The 23,744-nt window shown below is 40.5% G+C and overlaps 1 protein-coding gene across 1 annotated transcript in view; it reads left to right on the forward strand.

Annotated features, from left to right (window-relative positions):
- The window catches only part of MTUS2 (microtubule associated scaffold protein 2), a 343,082-nt gene that overhangs the window by 6,752 nt on the left and 312,586 nt on the right, over nt 1-23,744 (forward strand). The window contains exon 2 of the mRNA XM_075084318.1: nt 1,853-1,926. The gene's annotated coding sequence lies outside the window, so the exon portion shown is untranslated. The remainder of the gene's footprint in view (nt 1-1,852; nt 1,927-23,744) is intronic.

Genomic DNA, 23,744 nt, shown 5'->3' on the forward strand with positions numbered 1-23,744 from the left:
GGGTGTGGAGATGGTGGACCAACATGGGGGTTTGTGGAGCAGGAAGGAGGCTGCTGGGAGAATTCAGCTCCATGTGCTTGGGGATTGGTGTCTGTGCAGTGGGTCTGACCCTTCACTCAAGCCTGTCATGCTGATGGGTTGGCTTGATTAAAGTGGATAAAACAGCATGGAAGAACATCTAAATGCTTAGCTCTGCCAAGGGGTGCATATGACTTGCTGGCTGCAGACCTTGCCCTGCCTTCTCCATGGGAGAGCACTGCTCTGCCCTCATTGCCTTGGCTGCCTCCAGTGTAATTAGGAGCATTTGAAGAATGATAACATGAAAAAAGCAATGTTGTGGGATTGTTTGGGGGGAAGGATTGAGGTAGCTGTGCACAAAGAGACCTATCTAATTAAAACCACAGGGAATGGAGATAGTGGTTAATGAGGCTGAACATACAACTTAATTTGAGTTATTTGAAAAGAAGCAACCTGCCTTGCTGGGGAATGGAAGGTGAGGGGAAACATAGAACATGTGGAATTTCATATTAAAATATAAATTTAATTGTAATTAGCACATATTTTGCTGCAAGGTACTTTGTATTTGGGATTTTATCACATTTCTGTGAAATTTATCATAAACAGTGACCATCAGTTGCATGTGAATAAAACATTTTAAGACTATTTGATTAAATCTCTTACCTAAAATCCCATTTATATCTCATCTTCTAATATCTCTTAAGCTTTTTATCCAACTTTCTTCCACTTGATCTTTATCAAAGGAAAAAATTGAGTGCCATATGAATTCCCTGTTTTCCCTCAGCTGTTCTTCCTCCTTCTTTCTCTGACTCTGCCTTTTCCTCTGTCATACTCTCAGGTCTCTTCTGATCTCCACCTGCTCTGCTTGTCTCACAGTCACCTCCCTCTTCTTCGTCTTCCTTGCACTCATACCTCTTAATTCTTCACTCTATCTCCTGCCTCTTTCCTGCAATAATACAAATACACATCACTGATGTAATATTAAAAAAAATCAAAACCACATAACCTTTTCCAGCTTTTTTGTTATCTTATGATCTGATCACAGTCCTGCCTGGGAGATCTTCTAGTTTCATCATTGATTCTGTGCAGTTTGACTTTGGCCTCTTTTGACAGTGGTAAAGCCACCTATCATAATTTCTTATCAACTCTCAGGACTGGCTTTCTTTCCTTCCCTGCCCTGACCTGTTGTATTTTTATATCATAAGTCATGTTCTCTAATTCATGATGTTTATTTCTGATGTGCATTTCAATCTTTTCTTGACTTCTGAAGTCCCTTTTGTGTGTTTTCTGGATGATCTTCCTCACCCTTTCTTGTTTCTCCTCTCCTTCCATACTTTTTTTCTGGGTGATCTTATCACAAGCAAATTCAGCTAAATCTCCCTGAACAGCAATACATCACCCTTATCCATCAAAATGTGCCATAGGGACAAGATGTCAAATAACACAGAGTCCCTTAAAAACAATCTCTGTAAATACATTAAAACCTGACTAGGTTTCATCTGTGCTTCCCCTTCAGCTTGTGTATCTAAATTTGAACTGAGATCATTGACTTACTCTAAAGATACTCCAGAGGAAGAGGAACAGAAAATGTGGAGTTTTTGTTTCACAAAGCTTTTGTATCTTCTTCCCCTTTCGAAGGTAGGTGCATTGCTTCATTTCATTCAGTCCTAACAAGGATCAGCTTATCTGTGAGTTAATGCCAGGAAACTTGGACAGGATCATAATCAGAAGAGCAGGATGTTTAATCTTTAGCGCTGTGATTACAAAAGATTTGATGGTGTATACCCTTGTTACCTACTCTAATTCTAATGAGCCTTTTATTTTATTTTTAAAGATTTCCACCCTGGGACTATCTTCGAGGGCAAACTATCACCAATGGAAGTAAAATTTGTTTTTCCAGCATTCTGGGTAAGTTTGTCTTCCATATTATTGATGTCTGATTTGATCTTTTAATTGTATTTGCCAATAAAGAACTCTCTTGCAAGTTGTCTTTGATTTTTATATTAGTGCTAGTCTATCCAATGCAAGAAATCCCCCTCTAACAATTGTATAAACAACTGAGATAAAGGTGACTTCAAAGAAGACCATGAGACTCCTACTGGGAGGAATTATCAAACAAATATAGACCGTTACTTTCCTAATGTTTTTTTGTTTCTGTCTGGTAGGTATATATTGAATTGTATATTGAAAATATGAATATCTAAACCAGTGTACTATATATCTAAAATCTGGTTGCTTTTTGAGATAATATGACAATATTTGAAGATAGTTTTTCATTCTTGGGACGGGATAACTTTAGGCTGGGAAATGACCATGACATGGAACCTGGTAAAGTTGTGCTGTAGTGGCATGAGGACATCCATGGGCAATAACAATGGTTGCTGAAGTCTCTGGGAGGTCAGCAATGGTGTTTTACCCAGAAAAAAATGACAGCTGTGCTGACAAGTTGCAGGGCAGTATTTGCCACCTGGCTGGAGACATTGGCTCTTTGATGGTCCATCAGTAACAGGCCGACAGTGGTCCCAAAGCCTCAAATGACTCAAAATGGAGATAGAACAGTGTGGGCTCTGGAGGGAGGCTGACTACCTGGGCTACTGCCAAACCCTAGACGGGCCAAATAAAACCAGAGCTCTGAGGTTGCTTTTTCTGTGATGTCCTGGTCATGATGGGACAAAGTCTCCTTTTGTGGTCTTATACTGTCCCCAGTTCTACAGCAGGTTCACAGCTGATTTTCCCTGTGCATTGGTAGGGTATGACAGCCTACGATGTCCTGCTGGCTGAGCAGCCGTGGGGAGGAACAACAAGAACAACTGTCCATGTAGCCCAGCATATGCACCTCCTGGGGCCAGGCCTGATCCTGTCCCTCAAGTGATAAAACACAGCCTGGCTGGAGACGTTCTGATGGCAACCTGGCATAAACATTGCTCTTTCCTTTGGGGAGACTTGGACCTGGTTTGACCTGGAGCCAGAAAGGTCTGGCAAGAGCAGCCAGCACTAGGAGAGGGTCAGGACCCCAGCAAAGCCTGGGGGCATGGCTCTAGTGTGCAGCACTGTACATGGTGAGGAGGCAGCCAAGGACTGACATTTCTGTGGTAATCAGACTGAGGGCAGGAAGTAGCTGGAAGCAAAGAGAAAGCAAACTCAGTTCATTGGCAAGGACATTCCCACCACCCCAATCCTCAGTGTAGGAAATCCTATACCATGTCTGTTGTCCTCTCCAACCCAGGCTGCGGGGCTGATAGGGACTGGCAGGGCTCAGAAAGGTGAAGCAGACATCATGGTGTGATCCCTTGCTTTCAAAGGACTCTTCATACACACAGGTACCTTTGGGGACAGTGGTGTATGATAGGAACTGTATGGTCACAGGAGCCTGGGAGAAACGTCCCATCCCTTACCCAAGTCAAAAGCTGTTTTGCTGGCAGCAGTCATGCTCTGTCACAGATGATGTGGTTTTGGCTGTGAAATGGGTGATTGTCCTGGTGTGTTACTGTCTTCTGGGTGGCATGTGCACCAAAAAAAGCAGAGGAAGTAATTTCTTGGTAGTTTTCTCCAAAAGGTCACATAGTGTCCCCTTTGATTAAGATATGTTGTTTCACTGTTAACAGGTATTGAGCGCTTGGTTCACTAACATGTCCTCTTTCTTTTTGAGCTGACATGTCAATGGTATTCAAAATATGGCCTGTGAGAACCATCTTTAAGTTTTTGATTCCTTATGGCTACAAGGATTGGAAATCAAGGGCCATCAGCTGGAAAACTTTGGGAACCTTTGAAATGAATTTGTTCTGCGGTGAGCGTTAGCGATGTTCAGCTTTTGAAGGGGAAAATTGTGCCAGAAGTAGCTGCTGAATAGAACAAGAAATGTAGGAGGCTATTTTGTAATTTAAGCGCTTGCTGCAAACCTCAGAGAATAAATTTTCATGGCCCATTCCAGAGTTGTGTGCAAGAATGGCTTTTTCAAACTGCTGTGTTTTGTTTCAAATAGACAGCACCAAATAACATGTTTGGTGGAGATAACGTGATTTCCAAGTCTCTTGTACTGATCTTAGAGCACTGCGTGGGAAGATGATGTGTATACAAGAGCATAGCCCTGTTTAAGACAGATTTGTGTGAAGTTACAGTGCGTTACAGTTGTGGCTGTACCTGACGGGAGGCATTCTGACAGGCCATGGAAATGCTGTTCTGATAGCATTACTGAAAAAAAAATTCCTAAGAAATAGGTTAAAGTAGGAATTTGTGAATCAAGAGTTTGATATTATGCCTCTGTATCTATGCAAACAGCTACTGAGTTGTTTCAAAGAGATAGATTTTTACTGCTTTTAGCTAAAAATCAGAAATTTAGGGGAAGTGACTTGATAATATTTTAAGTCATCCAGTAACTTAACGCTGGATTACAGCTGAAATTCCATAGAAATACTCAAGACAGTTTATACTGTATCAGACAGATTAAGTATGATTCACTTTTACTGCATTAAATTCAAGAGGCATTAATAATGTCTGGGTTATTGTTTCTTAGGCTTTTGAATTTAAAGGCCAGAGGGGACCACGTGAATATCTGTTCTTACGGTGTGCTCAGTGCAGGTCAGAGAAATGCAGGATATATCAGCAGTGGTCTCTTATTTTTCTTTATTTAGCATATCTTCCTGAAAGAGATCAACGTCTTGATTTAAAGAGTGCCAGTAAGTAATGAATCTACCATGTCACCAGTAAATTGTTCCAGTAAATAATAAGCCTTTCCTTTTGAGGCAGTCTGTAGCTCTTTTCAGCTTCCAAATATTATACCTGATTTTTTTTTCTACTGGAATGATAGAATCTGTTGTCTGGATGCTGATTCTCCATTTAGATAGCCATTTAGTTAGCCACTTTTGAAATTCATTTACTATAAGCTATGTTGATGTAGTATGGTGAACCTTTTAATTCAGGATTTTATGAATATCATGATTTTAAATCACTGTGTAGTGTGAAATTAGGATTAGAAATATGTCCTGTCAGCATACTAACATTATCAAATGATGATGTAACTGCGTACAAATGATCAGTTTTACATGACCAGACCTATTTTCCGTACAGCTGTGTTGATTGGTGTTAATTATTCTACTGTCTTTCAATGCCTTATTGACTGTGTCCCATGGTAACCTTTCCCTGCTGTTGCTTACTGCTGATGTCAGTCTGTTTGATAAGTGCTTAGGTTATCCCACTTAACCCTTTTAAACACTGCTTTGATATTATCTCTTTCCAGTCACAACTTGTAGTGTTCCTGTGTTTGTTAAAGGCAGTCATTGAATCAAAACTTATTGGTACATCTGCCCTCTACTCTTCAATGCAGGGTTTTAACTAAGGGGCTATTTAAAGCTCTCTCCAGTGGCTGACGGCATGGGAGGTATGTCTTTATCACTGTAAGAGGTGAATATAGCATCTTGCAACTTTCTGAATACAGAGTAGAGACAGTTGTCATGTACATTTGTCTTTTTCTGAATTGTTTCCTAATTTTTATCTGGAATGACCAGTTATTCAAATCATGGCTTGGCATTGACTTATTCTTGTTCCAGTTAGGGAGGAGCTAGTATTGTCACAAACGTCACTACAGCTTTTTAATGGTGTGGGGCTTTTTCTTCCATAATTTGCTTGCATTTCTGCAATGTTAATTTGTATTCATTGCTATCAGTGTCTTTTTTTTCCCCATCTGTTATATACTATGGGTTTGTTTTATAGGTTTCTCTGCTGCCACTGTCACTTTCCTTAGCCAGGATTCTTCAACCCAAAAAGCTTTCTTTCATGGCTGTATCACAGTGATTTCCTTTTTTTATCTCTTTTTCTTGGCATGTAATAAAGCATCCCTTAGCAAGTCCTTTTTGTATTTTTGTGTGTGCCTATTTCCCTCTGCTTGGTTTTGCTCATGATTGTTTTTAGGTTTGAGAGAGTGTCTTTCTAAAATATCCTAAGAAATAAATTAGATATTGGCTAAGACTACACATTGTTTTCTAGTTGCAAAAGAAATCGGAGCATTGCCCTTTGCCTATAGTGAATCATAATTTTTTAGTTAAGTGGTTCACTTGTATCCAGTAGGAGTCCAATATAATATTAGCTAGAGTTGACCGCACTACTTTTTGTATTAAGAAATGAACTAGAACTTGCAGACTTCCCCAAAGTCTTACTAGTAAAGTGGTTCTTCCAGAACAGATTCTATTTTAGAATAAAATCCAATGTGACGACATTTTTATAACTTCAAGGATGTTGAAAGGAACTTGGAGTGCCTCATTCTGTTCCTTTACCTCATGTGATGGATTCCTAGCAGGCCTCAGCCTCTGTCTCTGCTTGTGATTTGCCAATACTCCAGGTTCTGCTTTTCTTTTTGCACATGTGGTATCCCTGGCTTTTTCCTCTGCGCACCCTGTTTCTCTTAAACAAGCACAGTGCTTTTTCAGTGTTGATTTGTCATGTGTTTTTCTGTTACCTCCTTAGCATTTGATAGAATTAATCTTCCTTTCGAAAAAGGCAATTCTAATTTCTATTGAAATTTAGCCCAGTCACTGCAGTTGTAAGCAAGCTTTCAGTGGAACAAATTGTTTGTCCTTTTTAAAAAAGCTATTCAAATATCAGCAGTATGGTGAAAGCATTGTTTTCTATTTCTAGCTCTGCAATACATGAATCAAGTGTTTTTGACAAGTCATATTGATTTGGGAAGGCTCTTATTAGTCAGTCAGACCTCTACAGTCAGCAGGTCCCAGTCCATATGGCCTTTTGCAAGCCTGTGGTTGCTGCTAGGCTGCTGTGCAGACAAGGTAAACTCCATGAGATGGAGTTCACGCTGCAGTTGGCTTTGGGGCTTGCTCTGGCCAGCAGCTGAGGTAGAGGTAAATGAAAGTAGCTGAGGTCAAAAGTTGTTATATTTTTCTCTTCTTATGCTTTGTGAAAGTCTTTAGAAGTACAGTCTTAAATATTTGTTACTCAGATCACTAATAAAATTTGCCTGGTTAAAACAGCATGCTTCAAATAGCAAGAAGTTGATTTCTTCATGCAAGTGACATGTCAACATGTGGTCTTGTTCTGTCTCCAGAACTGACTCGCACATCTAGCCTTGGTGAGGGCTTGTGAGGAGCTGTATGGGCAGAAGATAGTTTGCATGAGATGGTCACATCCAGAAGTGAGACCTGCATTTCCCAGCGTTACAGTGCACTTAGCACAAAAGTATGTGGGCAGCTGAGTATCCTGAGTAGAGAACCTACAGAATGATTTACTGGATGTATTCAAGTGGATTATGGAAGTTGTACTTGGCACTGGTGAGGCCAAACCTCAAATACTGTGTTCCGTTTTGGGCCCCTCTCTACAAGAAGGATGGATGTTGAGGTGCTGAAGCGTGTCCAGGGAAGGGCAAGGAAGCTGGTGAAGGGTCTGGAGAGCAAGTCTGATGAGGAACAGCTGAGGGCACTGGGGTTGATTAGTCTGGAGAAGAGGAGGCTGAGGGGAGACCTTATCACTCTCTACGACTACCTGAAAGGAGGCTGTAGGGAGGTGGGTGTTGGTCTCTTCTCCCAAGTAACAAGTGAAAGGATGAGAGGAAAGGGCCTCAGGTTGTGTCAGGGGAGGTTTAGATTGGATATTAGGAAAAATGTCTTCACCAAAAGGGTTGTCAAGCACTGGAAGAGGCTGCCCAGTGAAGTGGTTGTGTCACCATCCCTGGAGGTGAAGGCATGCAGATGTGGCACTTAGGGACATGGTTTAGTGGACTTGGCAGTGCTACATTAACAAGTTGGACTTAATGATCTTAAGGGTCTTTTGCAACCTAACTGATTGTATGATTCTATAACTCTAACTTACTAGTTTCCCATGTATAACCATACCATTACTGAATTGTTTCTAAGGAGCAGCATCCCAGCTGGAATTGAGTTACAGAATCACAGAATGGTAGGGGTTGGAAAGGACCTCTGGAGATCATCTTGTCCAACCCCCCTACTTCAGCACTGACACTAGAGCAGGGGGCACAGGAACACATCCAGGCAGGTTTTGAATGTCTCCAGGGAAGGAGACTCCACAGCCTCCCTGGGCAGCCGGTTCCACTGCTCTGGCACCCTCACAGGTAAGAAGTTTTTTCTCTTATTGAGGTGGAACTTCCTGTGTTCCAACTTGTGCCCATTGACCCTTGTCATGTCACTGGGCACCACTGAAAAGAGCCTAGTCCCATCATCCTGACACCTACCCTTTATATATTTATAGGTGTTGATGAAATCCCCCCCTCAGTCTTCTCTTCTCCAGGCTGAACAAGCCCAAGTGTCTCAGCCTTTCCTCAAAAGGGAGATGCTCCAGTCCCCTGATCATCTTGGTAGCTCTCCGCTGGACTTGCTCAAGGAGTTCCACACCCTTCTTGAACTGGGGTCCCAAAACAGGACACAGTACTCCAAATGTGGTCTCACTAGGGCAGAGTAGATGGGGAGGATAATCTCCCTCGTTCTGCTGGCCACATTCCTTTTAATGCAGCCCAGGATACTGTTGGCCTTCTTGGCCACAAGGGCACAGTGCTGGCTCAGGGTCAGCTTGTTGTCCACCAGCACTCCCAGGTCCTTCTCAACAGAGCTGCTTTCCAGCAGGTCAGCCCCCAGCCTGTACTGGTGCATGGGGTTGTTCCTCCCCAGGGGCAGGACCTTGCACTTGCTCTTGTTGAATTTCATGAGGTTCCCCTGGGCCCAGCTCTCCAGCCTGTCCATGTCTCGTTGGATGGCAGCACAGCCTTCTGGTGTATCAGCCACTCCTCCCAGCTAGGTATCATCAGCGAACTTACTGAGGTTACACTCTGTCCCATCATCCAGGTCATTGATGATTATGTTGAACCGGACTGGACCCAGCACAGGCCCCTGGGGAACACCGCTAGTGACAGGCCTCCAACCAGACTCTGCTCCGTTGATCATGAGAGCAGGAGTCCACAGAGCAGGAATCAGCTTGTAAATGCTGTGGGACAATAACACTCTTTTCATTCAGCATTGTGTAGCTTAGAATGGAGAATGCTACTGCAAGCATCCTTTCAGTACAAAGGATTAGTCAAATAAAATGAAGGATATAAACAAGGGCTAAGAAATAATCTGTTTGCAGTGACAGAATAGCAACAACTTTATAAGCTCCTGGTTTAGCCTGCTTAAATAAGGCAACTTGCAAAGAATCTTCTGATATGTTAATTATATTATTCATACTGTTTTTCTGAATTTCAAAACAAAGTGTGACCTTGATTTCAAAGTAAAAGTGCATAAAAGCATGCTGTGCTTATTTTTCATAATTAATCATGTATAAGCCAATTTTATGGCAAAACAGATAAATGAGATGTCAGAATATTTGTTTGTAAATAGCTTGCTTCAAGATGTTGGTGCAATTTGTGTCTTAGCTGTAAAGAAATCCAGTATTTCTTTCGGTTTCACTGTAGGATGAAAGCATAGCATGAAATATACTGCAGTTATACTCTAAACGGATATACCGTAACTGGAGTATACAGTTCATTTAGTTATTGCAGTGTGTGTACTAAAACATACAAAAAAATCGTCCTTTTTCCCTTCTGTACTAGCCTAAGGGAGTGCTACTCATCCTCAGCATCCCTATCAATCACACCTGTGCAGCTCAGCTTGCGTGAGACACTAACTTGGTAAGAATCAACAGTTTCAGGGCTGCAGTGAAGCAAATATCAAAAGGCTTGTTCAGACGTGGCTGCTGCTCAAACCAAGGAATGCAATAACCTCTTTTGAAGGTCAGGTGTGTCCTAAGCCTGTCTTGGAGGTTGAAGCCAGTCCTTTTCCAGTGATGACTCAAAAAATGGGGTTTTCCTCCCTTCAGAAGAAAAGCTTATACAACTCTGTTTACATCTCCAAAGGAAGGTACATACATTGATGGTGGCCCTTGTTTGGCACTGCGATTAGGTGTGTGGTGGGGTAGATTAGCTTTGGGGCCAGTGCAGCTTCCCATCCTCACGTCAGGGAGAGGTGAGGGGGTACCACGGCATGTCCCCCCGCAGTGGAGCTGTTCCCAGGGTGGGTAGATGGAGATATGGGGCCCCTTGCCTTGTGCCTGTGCAGGGAGCCTTTGTCATGTTTTGGCAACTCAAGGGTAAGGGGACGCTGCGAGGAGAGCTCAAAGGTGCAGGAGAGACATCGCCAGTGGGGGTGGGGTTGTACGCCCAGTGGGGCTTGGGCTCCCACCGAGCCAGGGCTTCGGTTACAGGAACCTCTGACAGGACAGCCAGAAAGCCACACTGAAACTAAACGGGTAGAGCCATTTGACTAATAACAAATGCCCATGAATATCATATATGGGTAATTTTGCATAATGAAGTTAACAACTGATGATGTATGTATTTTAAGTGCTTTTAAAATAGGGTTTACTGTCCTAGCATCACAGGACAGTATTTTATAGCTCACTTTGTTTGCCTCTACCTCTGTCTAACAAGTCCTGGCATTTAGTATCTGTTACATATGTAGTATAATAGGTTTTGGCATTAGGCTGCATTCAGTGCATAAGCTAGTATTAGTTTGAATCTTTTAGTCCTTTCTCCTAAGCTGCCAAGTGGTAGGGGATATACCTTAGATGAGAGAAAACAATTTTAACTTTCTCAGTGAACCAGTTTTGAGAAGAGTTTTTCCTCAAATGTAGAGTTTCACACTGAAGCCGTGTGATTAAAAGCCTATAGGGGAATCAAGCATAGGGATGGTTTTAAGGAAGATCAAGGGACTGAACGCAATTCTTTCTGCAAATGATAATTAAAGAAACAGCATCCTCATTAGCATAAAACACTAAATGATAAAAAGAATTGGACAGATGCCTAATCTTGAAATGCTGCTTAATTTACAAGTACGCATTTTAAAAAGAAAGCAATTGAGGTCTGTTCTTTCTAGCTGCCTGCCTGAATCATCAAAACTGCGTCTTATATAACTCACTGTCTGAAATACAGGAAAAAAATACACACACAAAAATTTAAGTGCTTCAGGACACCAACCATACAGTGTCTATTGCATGGGTGCAGGTACTAGACCATCTGCAATACTTCAGGTCTTCTGAGATTGGTTGTCTACCAGACAAAATTATACATTGAGCAGATACTCTCAACTGGAACCATATGTGGCCCCGAGACCAGCCACCACAAAAATGAAACACTATAGATAGAGTCAAGAATCTATAGAAAATTAAAGTGGCCACCTGAGTTCCTTATGGTTAGATGCTTGGCCATAGAGAAATGTATTTGAGAGCCCTATCAAGTTTAGTTTTTGAGACCGATGTCTGAGTTCTTGATAAGGGCAAAGATGACTTTCTGGTTTTAAGGAAGCTGTGAATCAAATGTGGCAAGGAGAAATAGGTGGCACTCACATTGATGCCTCCATGACTTACCCATATTCTGTTGTTGTCCAATACAAGCTGCAATGGGACAGTTTCTCTGTTTTACTTTAAATATCATCCTAGATTTGTTATTTTACAATCACATCTATAGGGTTTTGAACCAAAGGGTTTTGAAGTGAACCAAAATCTTGTGAAGTCTCAGAATTATGTTGCCGCCTGCAGATGTGGGGAGCCTCATCAGATCTTATTAGACTGTCTACACTGCTGAATGAGAGCTGGGTATGTGGCAGGGGGTCACCTGCTTGCACTGCTTGGTGCACCCTTCTCTATTCTGAAAGTTGTTCTGCACTACCCAGCACTCAGCTCGGGGCCTCTTCTGGGCCCCATACAGTGCCCTGTAAAACAATTATTACTCTGTGTGCACTTTTTTCCATTCAAATCTTGTGAAATATGGTGAGCACCACAGTACTTTTTATAGTGTGAAACTGAGGGTATGAGTTGTGGGCACATGGGGTCAGCAAGAAGATGTGTTAGGAGTGCTAACACTCGTTGGGCTAGTGATGGGAAACCATTGATGGATGTAGGGGAGCCAGACCTGATTTGGTCTTGTCCATGCTGCTACTGAGAGTGGTCCCTGGTGTGAATGGCCGCCCAGGTCACACTGGAGTACTGCCAGACAGTTTGAAAGAGACTTACCTTAATGAAATGACAGTCCTTTTTTTTGTTGAGTCATGCTAGAGTGTGCACCTCTGGAAGACTAGCATGGGAATTACACTTTTAATAAGCTTAAGTGGATCGAGGAGAAAATATATTTTTTTAAGAGTGAAAATGATTTCTCAGTGGGAACTGACTTTTGAATTATTCCACTTACAGCACCAATGCGAGGTAGAGGCTGGCTGCAAACATATGTCAGATTTTCCAGCTGGAAGTAGCCCTCCTTTTCTCAAACACTAAAGCTTCTCTTCAGATGGAAAGCTAGTAACCATCACTTTGTGAAGGGGTTGTGGCAGCCAGAGAGCTGAGAGGTAGGCTGGAATAACCAGTCTCTACCAAAGCAGTATCCTGCCCCTTTGAAGCTCACATATTTTGATAAGTACAAATCCCAATTTAATGTTAGATACTAAAAAAACTTAAACAGATGAGTAACTTGACAAGGACACTCCAGAAAGTCAGAAAACCTTCCAGCCTTCTGCTAGGTGACTGCTATAGGCAATATCATTAACTCTGCAGGCTGGGTTTGTGTTTGGCATTAAGACTCTTGAGAAACAAGGTGCATGCTTTAGAGTAATGCTTTAGAGTAAATATTAATTCTGTTCAGAAGATGTTATGGCAGTAACTTGTTCAGTTTCTGTCTTAACCTCCGAAGTAGTTTGGAGTCAAAGAGCCACTCATTTGATTTTTCTAGTGTCTTAACCCATCGAGCTGAACCCAATCCCTTTATATCCTGCTAATCTTTCATATATGCTGAAGTAGTAACTGTGGAGATAGAGTTCTGATATATAAAAGGCAGCACTATTGATCTTGCTGATATATATATCACCACATAGGACTTTGAACTTGTGATAGTTCTGAAGAATGAATAAATTGAGTGGTATGTGCTAGAGTGTGCATTTTCAAGGCAATGCTGCATCTCATTCAGATCTGTAGTTGCCACAAGTGAGTTATTAACACTAAGATATGAGTATCCTTACTGTTCACTGGTCTGAATGCTGGTAGCACTTCAGCTATTCAAAATCCAGCGTTGTAGTCTGTAGGGCTCTGCAGACTTTCTCGGGGTTTTCTCTGCATGCATCCCTGTTCTCTGCTTACTGTGCCTGTGACTGCATAGATGAGCACATGGTGCAGGATGGAGGGTGACCCTTCCTCATCCGGTTCAAGAACTTTAGGATCCATTGGAGTCCTATACTGGCATTGTATCTGGGTTTCCTTATCAGATGAGAAGGGTGAGGATGGGGCAGCATGGAGGTGTGTTCCTCTGCTGAGGTTGGGATGCAGTGGGAGTGCATTCCCCAGGCCTGGGCATTCAGTTCTTCCCAAAATAGCTCATTTCCATCTCGTCTGTGTTCATGGAGAGCTTGCTATGGCTTGTGTATGTTCTAAGGGCCAAGTTTGAAACAGTCTTCCTCATTTTCTTTTTCCAGTAGATTTTAATGGTATTAATCAGAGTGCTACTAATTTTCCTTGTGGGCCTCCTGATAGTTCATGATTTTTTTTCTTTAATGCCTGTTTCACATACATGTTACTTATACATATGTGTATAAGCTGTTTCTAATCCCTACAGTCTGAGGGGAAAAAAGTTAGAAAAGTAATGCAACTGCCCTCAAAGGCTGAACTAATAATTGACAAATAAATGTATTGTAATTTGTTTTTAATGATGAGGTTTTGCAATAATGACTCATAACTTTTGAATTGCAGGGTTTTTCAATGTTTTTTTCTACTCATTTGTTTTAATGACTCTTACAAGTAAATAAAGGTAGGCTCAGTTGATTTTCCTGCTGGAAGTAAATGTCTGGCACTTACATTTTTTTGTAGCATTCAAATAATTCCTGTCAGATCTCATCTCTTTACATTTGAGCTACAGTTATGGATTTGTTTGCATTCTTCTGGTGAGATCCATCACTAGAGTAGCTAAGAAATTTCCCAGAAAAAAAACCCTTCAGCAATGATCCCCTTCTTCCTCTCTTAAAAGTTTTGATTTTTTTTTTCCCCTGCAATGTCTTCATTCATATTACATCACTGAATGCTGGGATACAACCCTTCATATTAATTTTGACTTTCTGAAAAAGAAAAACTTGCCAGATTTAACTTATTGTAAGCCTTTTGTCCACCCAAATATTACTCCTGGTATGAACAGTTGTCATGTATAAAGATGTCTCTAAAGGAAAGATTCAGGCTGCTTCTTGCTTAAGTGAATTTTAGTCTGAAGGAAGAGATCTTCACTGACATAATAAACCATTCAAAAAAAACATAATCGTAGGAAGCTTGGAGCCTGTCCTCCATTTCTGATTTGCAAGAGCATTCTTTTTCTGTCTGCCCCGATGCTGCTTAAGAATTGGTTCCTGTAAATTTCAGGGGTTTATTAATTTGACTTGCATTTAAAATGCTGTTTCTATGGAGTCAAAAGTATGCTTGGCATGCTGGTTCCATAGAAAGTAGAAGAAAAGTAAACAGTTGTTCCACTTCTCAATATGAGAAAAGATCAAGAGTATACTAAGAGCCATTCTTTAAAAGTAAAGAAAAAACACAGTCTTTCTCCCAAATCCTCCTGAAGAATATGCTTGTTAGATATTTTCTGCTTAGGAATTTTCTAAGTAGAGGAAGCCTGAGTATAGGTTTATGGCTTGCTTTAGAATTTAAATTTTTCTCAGTCTTCACTTACATGAAATATTTATATTACCCTTATACTTAGGGGTCTATGCTACTGCTAGATTAGAATAGAATATATGAAAACGTGAACCTGCCACAGTTTTTAAAGAAACCTACATTATTCTGTTTTTTCTGTGAATACATGTTCCACTGGTACTAAATTTCAAAGACTACTTTGCTAAAATTTTCTGGGCATCTGCCTTGGCATCTGCTAATTTAATTCTCATATAGTACTGTAATAGGACATAAATTAGAACTCTAGGGACTACTGATAATATTCAGTGGAGATGAAACTTTGAATTATATGAAAGGGATTGCTTTGCTTATACTGCAAGTGGTGACAGAGAGGAAGAAGAAGGTTTGGGGGGGTAGATGAAGGAGCTTGAGCTCTTTTCCCAGGACAAACTGGACCTCAAATATGAAGAATTCCTTTGCACAGAGTATTCCCCCCCCCCCCCCCCCAGTATCATATGAATGATTGAGAATAAATTTTCTGTGATAATGAGTGAAAATAGGTGTTTACTGTCACTTACCTTCTGCACTCTGACAACCAGCAACCAGGTTTCTCTTTCATAAGTCTCTCCCCTGGTTTCCCTCAATTAATTTATCCATTCCCTTGCCCTTCTCTAAATTTCTGGCCTGACTCCCTTACCCCTCTCCTCAGTTATTTTACTATCAGTAAAACTCTTCTGGATCTGTTGTTTGTTTATCCCCCTCCTTCCTTCACCTGGGGAAAAGGAGGTGAATGAAAATCAAAACCTATGGTGAGGGTTAGAAAATGTCATGTTGCCAGAAGTCTCATTTCCCAATTAGAAGATAACAGGACACAAGCTATAATGGACCATGTATAGACTTCAAATGCCTTGCCTTGAAAATAAGCTTTTGGTTCAGTTAGGAGAAAATTTTGGTGTTGCTTTACTGACCTGAAATTGTGTTAGGTGCTATCATAGACATGCAAGTCTGGGTATTCGCAAGAGAGGGAAAGCTTATCTATTGATAAAGAAGGAAAGAAGGAAACAGCTTTCAGAAAAATTACTCTGCTGGTTTTTTTTACCACTACTGATGGGTGTCTTCAAACTTTGCTATACCAATTGCATTTTTGTCCTCAACTATTTCCAGCTTTTTTGCTTGAAAATTAAATGTTCTCGGATTTACATTCCTGCTGTTGACACTGTACTTCACGTGAAAAACATGTTATTTGGAAATATGCTGATGTTTTTGCCTAGTCATAGCTTAAATCAATCCTCTCCTCTCCATCCCTGGGTGGGGGTATTCTTTTTAGTTCCTGACTGGGACTGACCTGGTTTTACCACCTTTCACAGTTGCAGTTACCACTGCTAGGTCAGCTCTTTCCAGGACTACCTTTTTAATCCTGACCTGCCTATTCTTGTGCCATGCCATTCTACACCATAGCCCATCCCTGGTTCCTCTCTGCAAATGGCTCATCAGTATTCAAGGCAGGTAGCTAAAATAGATATTCTTCTAATTTTTCTGCATGTTTTTGTGCAGAGGGCACAGTTGAATACTTGCTGCCCACTGTCACAGCAGGGAGTTACCTGTACATCATCTGACTTCAAATCCTGTTACTTTTCCCGTAACATCCCTTAGATGTGCCCCACTTCTGATGCAACTGCTTCCCTGACACAGCTGTGTACACCAGTCTTTTGGACAGATTTCTCTGCTGCCTTTCCTACGTTGCCAAGACAGTAGAAAGTGCCGCTCCTCAGCCCCGAACGCCCTTCACATCTTCACCTGATTCTTGGCCAGTTAGATGCCTCACTCATCAACCACTTGTCTGTGTCTCTCATGGCATAATTATGTTTGTGTAACACTTCACTGCTTGTATCTCCAGTGACTGTCAACTCGTGGAGCTGGGTGGGGATGCTGGTAAAAATAGTTTTGCTGTGTAATAAGTTTTGTGCATGATCAAAGGTGATGGGTCAGTTCTAATCTCATTTTTTCTAATTCTGCAGAAAATCACTAGCAAGAAAGTTAGAAAAATTTTCTGTTTTCTGCCCTTTGACACAAGCTTTTTCTGGTAATAACTATTCTCCTCTAGGTAAACAATTTAAGTGAGCTCTATGGATTGACTTCAGCATTTTGGACTTTCATGATTAAGTATATCACAACAGAATATTCATCATGAATAAGCTGCTTGGGGCTTGAAGTTCTTCTCTTATTTTGCACTGAGGCAGCTCCAGCAACTCTACCACAATGTTACATGTGAGTTATATAGCATTCAGTTGTGGTCACCTGATTTACTGGGGCAGGGTCTTTTATTTGACACTTGAAACGGTATGTTTTAATGTGTGCTGGCTGAAGATAGGTTTCAAAATGCAAAATAATGATGCATAATGACATTAATCTCTGAGAAGTGGGACTTCTCAAGAGGCTTATTGGCTTCACTAACCATTTGGAAGAATCTGACCATACTTCTTGTTCTGCCAGGGTTTGCTGGCTCTTACTTTCTATCTTGCATGTTTAGAGTTTGTTGTTCGATATCCTGCAACAACTATCCTTTTCCTTTAAATCCTCTGAAAGGTGTTGTTATGGGTATCATGTCTCCATCAGATCATCCTGTCTTTATCAGTGAGAATAGAAATGTTTCTCAGGTCTTACAGTCACTGTTTCAGAGACATTTCTTTTTCCTCTTTTCTTTTACCTTTTCTTCTTGGCTTCAAAGGCAGTGTGAATTGATTGGAAATCCAGTTTTCACATATTTACAAGTCCCACTAAAATTTCATTTCAGTAGGTTGAGACTATTGGGTTTTCATTGCTTTACTGTTATTGAGAACATAATCTGTGCCTTCAGGACTATAAAAACCTCAAGGTTGTATTTTCATAATACACCAAATTTTATTTCCTTTTTGTAAATGTTAAAGGGGTTTGTATTTTGCCTTAAGTTGCTAGGATATAGTGCTGCAAACTGCCTTGAAATAAAGGGTGCCACTACTGTAACAAACTGGTTTATAGCATGTCCTTGGAGTAGAGATTTTTTTAGCTGCTGGAATTATGAAATCTGCCATTGCCATTGATCCAAGGGAAGAATTAATTTTGCTAATTTTGGAAAAAAGCACCTGTAAATCATTGGTAGGTCAACATCTTGAAGAAAATTCCACAGTAAATACTGGAATTGATACTCCTTGAATCTGGTCTATTAGGTATAAATGTCCCTTGGCATTGTATCTGCCCTTTGCAGAATGTGTACTTGGTTACATGTGGTTTGAGGACATTACAAGGAGGATTCATTTCTTGAGTACCTTCTGAAGTACACTACAGTCATCTTTCCAAGCTATGTCACTTCTATTGCAGGAGAGTGACTACATCCCTATGACAGGATAGAGCAAGGCAGAGCTTCCTCTTTGCCTTTAATTGCCTAAAATTGTAAATAACTGCTCTTCACTAGAGAAGGAAGTTGGTCTCCATTCCTAGTGCAAAATTTGGGCCTTGCTGATTAGTCTGCAGCCTTCCTCCAGACACCATTTCCTTTATCCAGCCCCATAGTCAATAATGGAACAGCCCATCTTTCTTCAGTGAGAACAGTTAAGTGTATGCACTTCATCATTGAAGTAAGGTGGAGGAGTTTATGCAACCTTTTATTGTTGCTGTAATAAGAATATGTGCTCTATGAAATATCTTTAGAGGTCAGAAGAGATCTTATTTTTTTGTGCTGAGAAGTCAGCTTCCCACAGATCTAACAAAACAGCCATGTCTGATTATTAATGTTTATGTTCTAAGAGTTCATCCTGAGTGCTCCCTTCTGAACGGCCAGACAAAATTGCTTGGGATGTGCAAAAGAATGAATATGAAAACACCTCTGATTACATGCAATATGTTCCTCTTATATGATATTAGTGATAAGTGGAGACTTCATCTGTGTATACTATGGCCCTTTCTGTAGCCAGGATATGCTGTTAGCATAGTGACTGATGCCTCCCTTCCCAGCTACACGAATGCTTCTTATTTACACAGCTTCAACTCTTTATTTTTGGTTCTAACTGCTCATTTAACAGACTGGCTGCTGGCGTGGCCAGGCTCTGCAGATTGAAGGAGGGTGCTCTGAATGACACACATCATTACACAGGCTCTGGCCTTGGCTGCTGGGGATTGTGTAGAAATAACATTAAAAATATCTGGCTCACTAAGGCTGAAAAACACAGAACTGAACCACTTGCACTGGTTAACTCTTGGTGTCAGAATGTCTTTGGGCATGACGTTAAGCTGCAGTAGGTGTGGTGAGTAAAATGAAATCTATTAGCAATGTTGCAGGTTTATCGTAGCTAATTTAACCTAATCGGGCAAGAGAATTCTTGGCAGCTTTAACTGTGTCTTAGAATGGTACTTACCACTTGTTTTCATACATAATTTAATGAAACAATCAGTACAGTATGACCACAAGTATGGTTTAAAGTTAAACAGAAATATAGAAGAGAAGGCATGAAACTGAGGTTAGAGAAAACAGACTGAGGAGAATAATCAGGTGAGAAGATTGGAAGGAGACTAAGGGATAGATAGGCAGAAATAAGACTTGGAGAGGTGAGAAAGAAGTAAAATCCAGGAACCCAGCAAAAGCTTTCAAAGAGGAAGGTGAAAAGGTCTGCATTAGGTTAGAAACAGATACTGCTCGACGTAGGCTTTATCTCAATGGTTTATGCTGTAGACTCGGGAGAGGAGAGCTGGAAGGCATCCTGAGACATCATCTTTTATACTTCGCTTCCCCAGGGCAGGATCATGTGCACACTTTAAAATGTTGCTGACCCATTTTCATGTGTGCTGAAGAGAATGCATGGCACTCATTAATTGCATGGGTACTCTTTTAGACTGGCTCTGCTCAGGCATCTGGAAATATTTAATTGATACCAAGCATGACTGGAGATTGAATCCGGGTACTAGAACAGTCCCCTCAATACAAGTAACTTGGTTAGTAGCCATCTATGTACATCAGATACCAACATTAGAATGGGAAAACCAATCCTTCAGGAGAAAATATCTTTGTGCTGCTGGGAATAATTTAATCTTCTACAGCAATATAAATGAGCTGAAGTTGTTTTTTTGCTGAAGGATGTTAGTTTTTAACATCCACAGAATTGGCAATGGAAGGTAGCTAGGGAGAAGGACATTAGTAATTAAAGACTCTCTCCTGGTGTTTGGAATTTTTGGTTCTCACCAAAGATCTGCTACTGGTGTGATTCATGACCTTTTGCCAGGTCCACGGACATGCCTATGCTTCCGTTTCCCTACTTGCCTCATGTTTGAATTACTGGTCCTTAAAGCTGGAGCTAGAACAAAAAGTGCCATGCTTGTAAATATAAGTTCTTATGCAGACTTACCAGTATTTATAAAGCTTTTCTTGTATACAGCATGTTCTATCATGTCCAAATAAGAGTACCAATGAAAATAAGGGTGGGAAGAATAAGCTGTTTCTGAACTAACTGGAATGCTTTCACTGTGTTCAGTCAGTTTTAGAGAACTTGTTTATGAGCACTGGGAGCTCTACTTCTCCCTGCTTTCTAACACAAAATCAATGGGATGATCTCTAAAATTCAAAGTTAGCAAATAAAAATTGATTCAGGAAAAAAGTAAATCCTTTCCACATAATAGATGGAACCGTAGCATTCATCAACTGTAACATGCACCTGAAGCAATGTACACCAAAAATTAGAAGAGTTTAAAAAATGGTAATTTTATGGGTTTCAAGACTTGAGATCACAAAACTGGCAGAACTAATGAAACTTGGTTTCTTTTGGGTTTGTGTCTTGTGATTACATCACTTTTTAACTGATTTTTAACTCTAAACCCTTATGCATCAGAGAAGCAGCATGCAGGAGAGCCCTTAGTGTTGCTGTAATTGCTGGGGAAGCATCAGTCACAATTGCACGTTATTAGGCAATAGACAGTCACCATGGAAGAGAAACCTTGATGAAGAGATTAATTCCTTGGTGTCTCATAAAATACTTATTTCAGTAGCAGCTTTCCCATCATTAAGGAAAAACTTTCCCATGAAGATTTTCTGTTGTCCCATGAAGTAAAACTTACTTTACAGAGCTCTTGCTCTTCTCCCTTTTAACCAACTTCCACAAAACTTGTGGGAACTCAACTCTTCCATCGAAGTTGCTCAAAACTGGCCAGGAAGTTACAAAAGATAGAGCATGCATATAAACTGTAGTTGTTTGGGACATACTTAGAGGGATATAAAGTAAAACCTCACACAACAGCTCATTCAGCCTTTAACAGCTGGATCTGAGATGAGGGCGTGTTTACTCCTTGTATACTCTCTACATTACTCTTATATCATCTGCTCAAGTATTTGATTCATGTTGCTATTGGAGCTGGGATTAGAGGCCAGATGGGCTTCATCTTTTAAGTGAGAGGGCAACTGCTGTAAAATACCTTCAAATTCCTTTATAGGAAGACAATCAAAGCATGAAACATCACAATGATAAGCATCTGAATACAGTAAATGGCAGGCACTAAGCTAATCCTAGTTGGTAGCTTCCTCAGAAAAGCCAGAAATTAACATGGATGGAGCAACTGAGGAGCTCTTCTGGACCTGACAATGCCTCAAGCAGTTGTCTGTGACAGTTTTCCGCCTCAAGGAGGACTTTCACCTCTAGGGCTTCAACATAGCAGACCCTCCAAACACCAAAATCACTTGGATTAAAAAAAAAGTAATCCAACCACACAAAAAACTGTTCCACAATTGAAAGCTAAAGTACATTATGGACAACTGTAATTTCTCTCCCATACAGTTGTCATTCTTTATTGGGAATTAATATATATGTGCATTGGAGGAAAACTGATTCTGATGGTGATTGTAACATGGACTACACATGCAACAAGCTATTTGGATGCTTTTGCATTAGTCAAAAGATGGTCCAATATGCAAGTCTAAGCTAAAATATGGTTATTTCTGAAGCAAATCAGTGATGATGCTTTCCCAGAAGCTGCGATCTAAAAAAAACCCAACCCTTTAGAATGTGGAATTTTATATTGAAGACACACAAGTTTTTCCTAGATGAAGAAAGAATTGTAGGTTTTTAGTCCTAGCGCTGTTGCCTCTTCTTGTGAGCTGCTTGGGTTCATGGTGTTCCTCTTGTGTCTGATTTAATGCTTAAATGTCTCTTGGGAATATCCCTTTTTGGTTTTGGTTAAAATAGTGTTTGTATATAAACAGAGTTTGTATTTTTCTATTGTTGTTGCTGCTGGCTTGACTGATGAGGAATGCTGGTATTTGTCACTGGTCTATTTCCTAGAGGAAAAATGGACGTCCTGTCTTGCTGACTCGGTGGTCTTTGTGTAAGACTGAAGCTCATGACGGCTCAGGTGGAAAAGCGTCCTGTGCATCAAAACTACACTGGCAAATAAGCTGTATGTTCATTGTTGCCTACAAGGAGATCCCCAGTTAGTTATCAAAAGTGTTTATTCCTGGTAGAATAAAGAGATTAAGAGTTTTTTTAACTTGGGGTGGTGGTGAAGATCACAGATGTCCAAGGCAGGTTTTTTGCTGTTCAAATAATGATCAACCAAATCCTAGTGAAAGGATAAAACAGATATTTAAGGACTCTTTGCAAATAAAATAATTAATTGAACAGTTTTGCAAAGCAAAAACAGGGCAGTAAATTGTATTAAACATATACCTTAAAAACTTGACTCCACTTTTATTTCAACAAATTTTGATGTTAAATCTTAGATGAATTATTATGTAGCAGGAGGCATGCTGTGTTTGCTTTTTGGTGTTTTTTAACCATAAATAGCTCATAATAACTTAAATTCAATTAAAAGAAGCCCATCTGTTACTGTTCTTGTTTTCTTGCCCATCATTTAAATGGTAAACATCAAACCATACAAACTTAAACTGCGTTCTCCCCTTTGACAAAGAAATTGTTGTAACTTTTCACCGTATTGTGAAAACAGTGCAAAACACACAAATACTGGTCTGAAATAATCAGCTGCTTTATGCAACATTACTTTTTTCAATGAACTGACAAAAAAGTCCCCACCTGGCTTCTGGTCACGTTTGCCTGCTTTACAAACTTCTCCATTGATTTGAAAGGAGGTAACCCTAGCCGATACGAATATTTAAAGAAGGGGCAGTTTACACCCTGTAAATTTTTCAAATACACTTTTTATTTTAATGGTCCACATATACTTTGTTTAATGAGTTTGAAAAGCTTTAAATCAAACTACAGTGGCTTGCTCTAATACTACCACCTAAGCACTGTCATGCAACATTAGTTCTTGTCTAACAAGACAACATAATCAGAAAAATGAGCAGTAGTTTTTATAAAAATAATTTTTTCCTTCCTGGAAAGCAGCAAATAAATGTGCCTGAAGACTGGTTCTGGGCACAAGTTGTTTAAAGCTAGCCATTGCTGTTGCAGTTGTTTGCAACAAATTTAAGTTTCTCTTTATCTCTGCTGTCACTTAATATGTTTTATTGTTCTGAACCTAAGGTTTTTCTTTTTCAGCCCTATCTCAAAAGCCATTTATTTTAGGTTCTTGAGTTTTCGTACCATGACAAACATACTATTTTCACTGTTTTTTTGTTTGTTTGGTTTTTTTTTTCCAGAATAGCTGAGACAAATGAAGGGGGATGAAAAAATAGTAGGCTTTGTCTGAACAACCACAGTATTACAGTAAGCTACAGGTTTGTCTCTGTTAGCAAAGAGCACTGCCAGGCCCTGGGGAGGGGCTGTTTGCCAGCCAGCTTTCTCCCAGTGGCTTCCCAGGGCTGTTTTTGAAGTCAGAGTTGGGAGATGTCCCCATTAGGTAGTTTGCATGTAGTGACCTGTTTCAGTTCTATCTTGGAAGGTGGCCTCATCCCTGGGAATTTACCTGGGCATGTTTAATTTAATGGGATGGATGTAACCTACAAGGTTTCCTCAAGCAACCTGAGCTAGCAGTGCTGGCAGCTGGTGGTCGAGGCAGCAGCTCCCCTATAATACTGATATTTGATCCTAACTCTGTAGATGCCTCTCCCCCAGGTCAGTGTAGCGGTGATGTGGGAGGTGAAGAGCGGTGCGGTGGCACGGCTCCTCTCTGCCCTGCTGCCGACA

This window comes from Phalacrocorax aristotelis, chromosome 1 (assembly GCF_949628215.1).
Source record: "Phalacrocorax aristotelis chromosome 1, bGulAri2.1, whole genome shotgun sequence".
NCBI classification, from domain to species: Eukaryota; Metazoa; Chordata; class Aves; order Suliformes; family Phalacrocoracidae; genus Phalacrocorax; species Phalacrocorax aristotelis.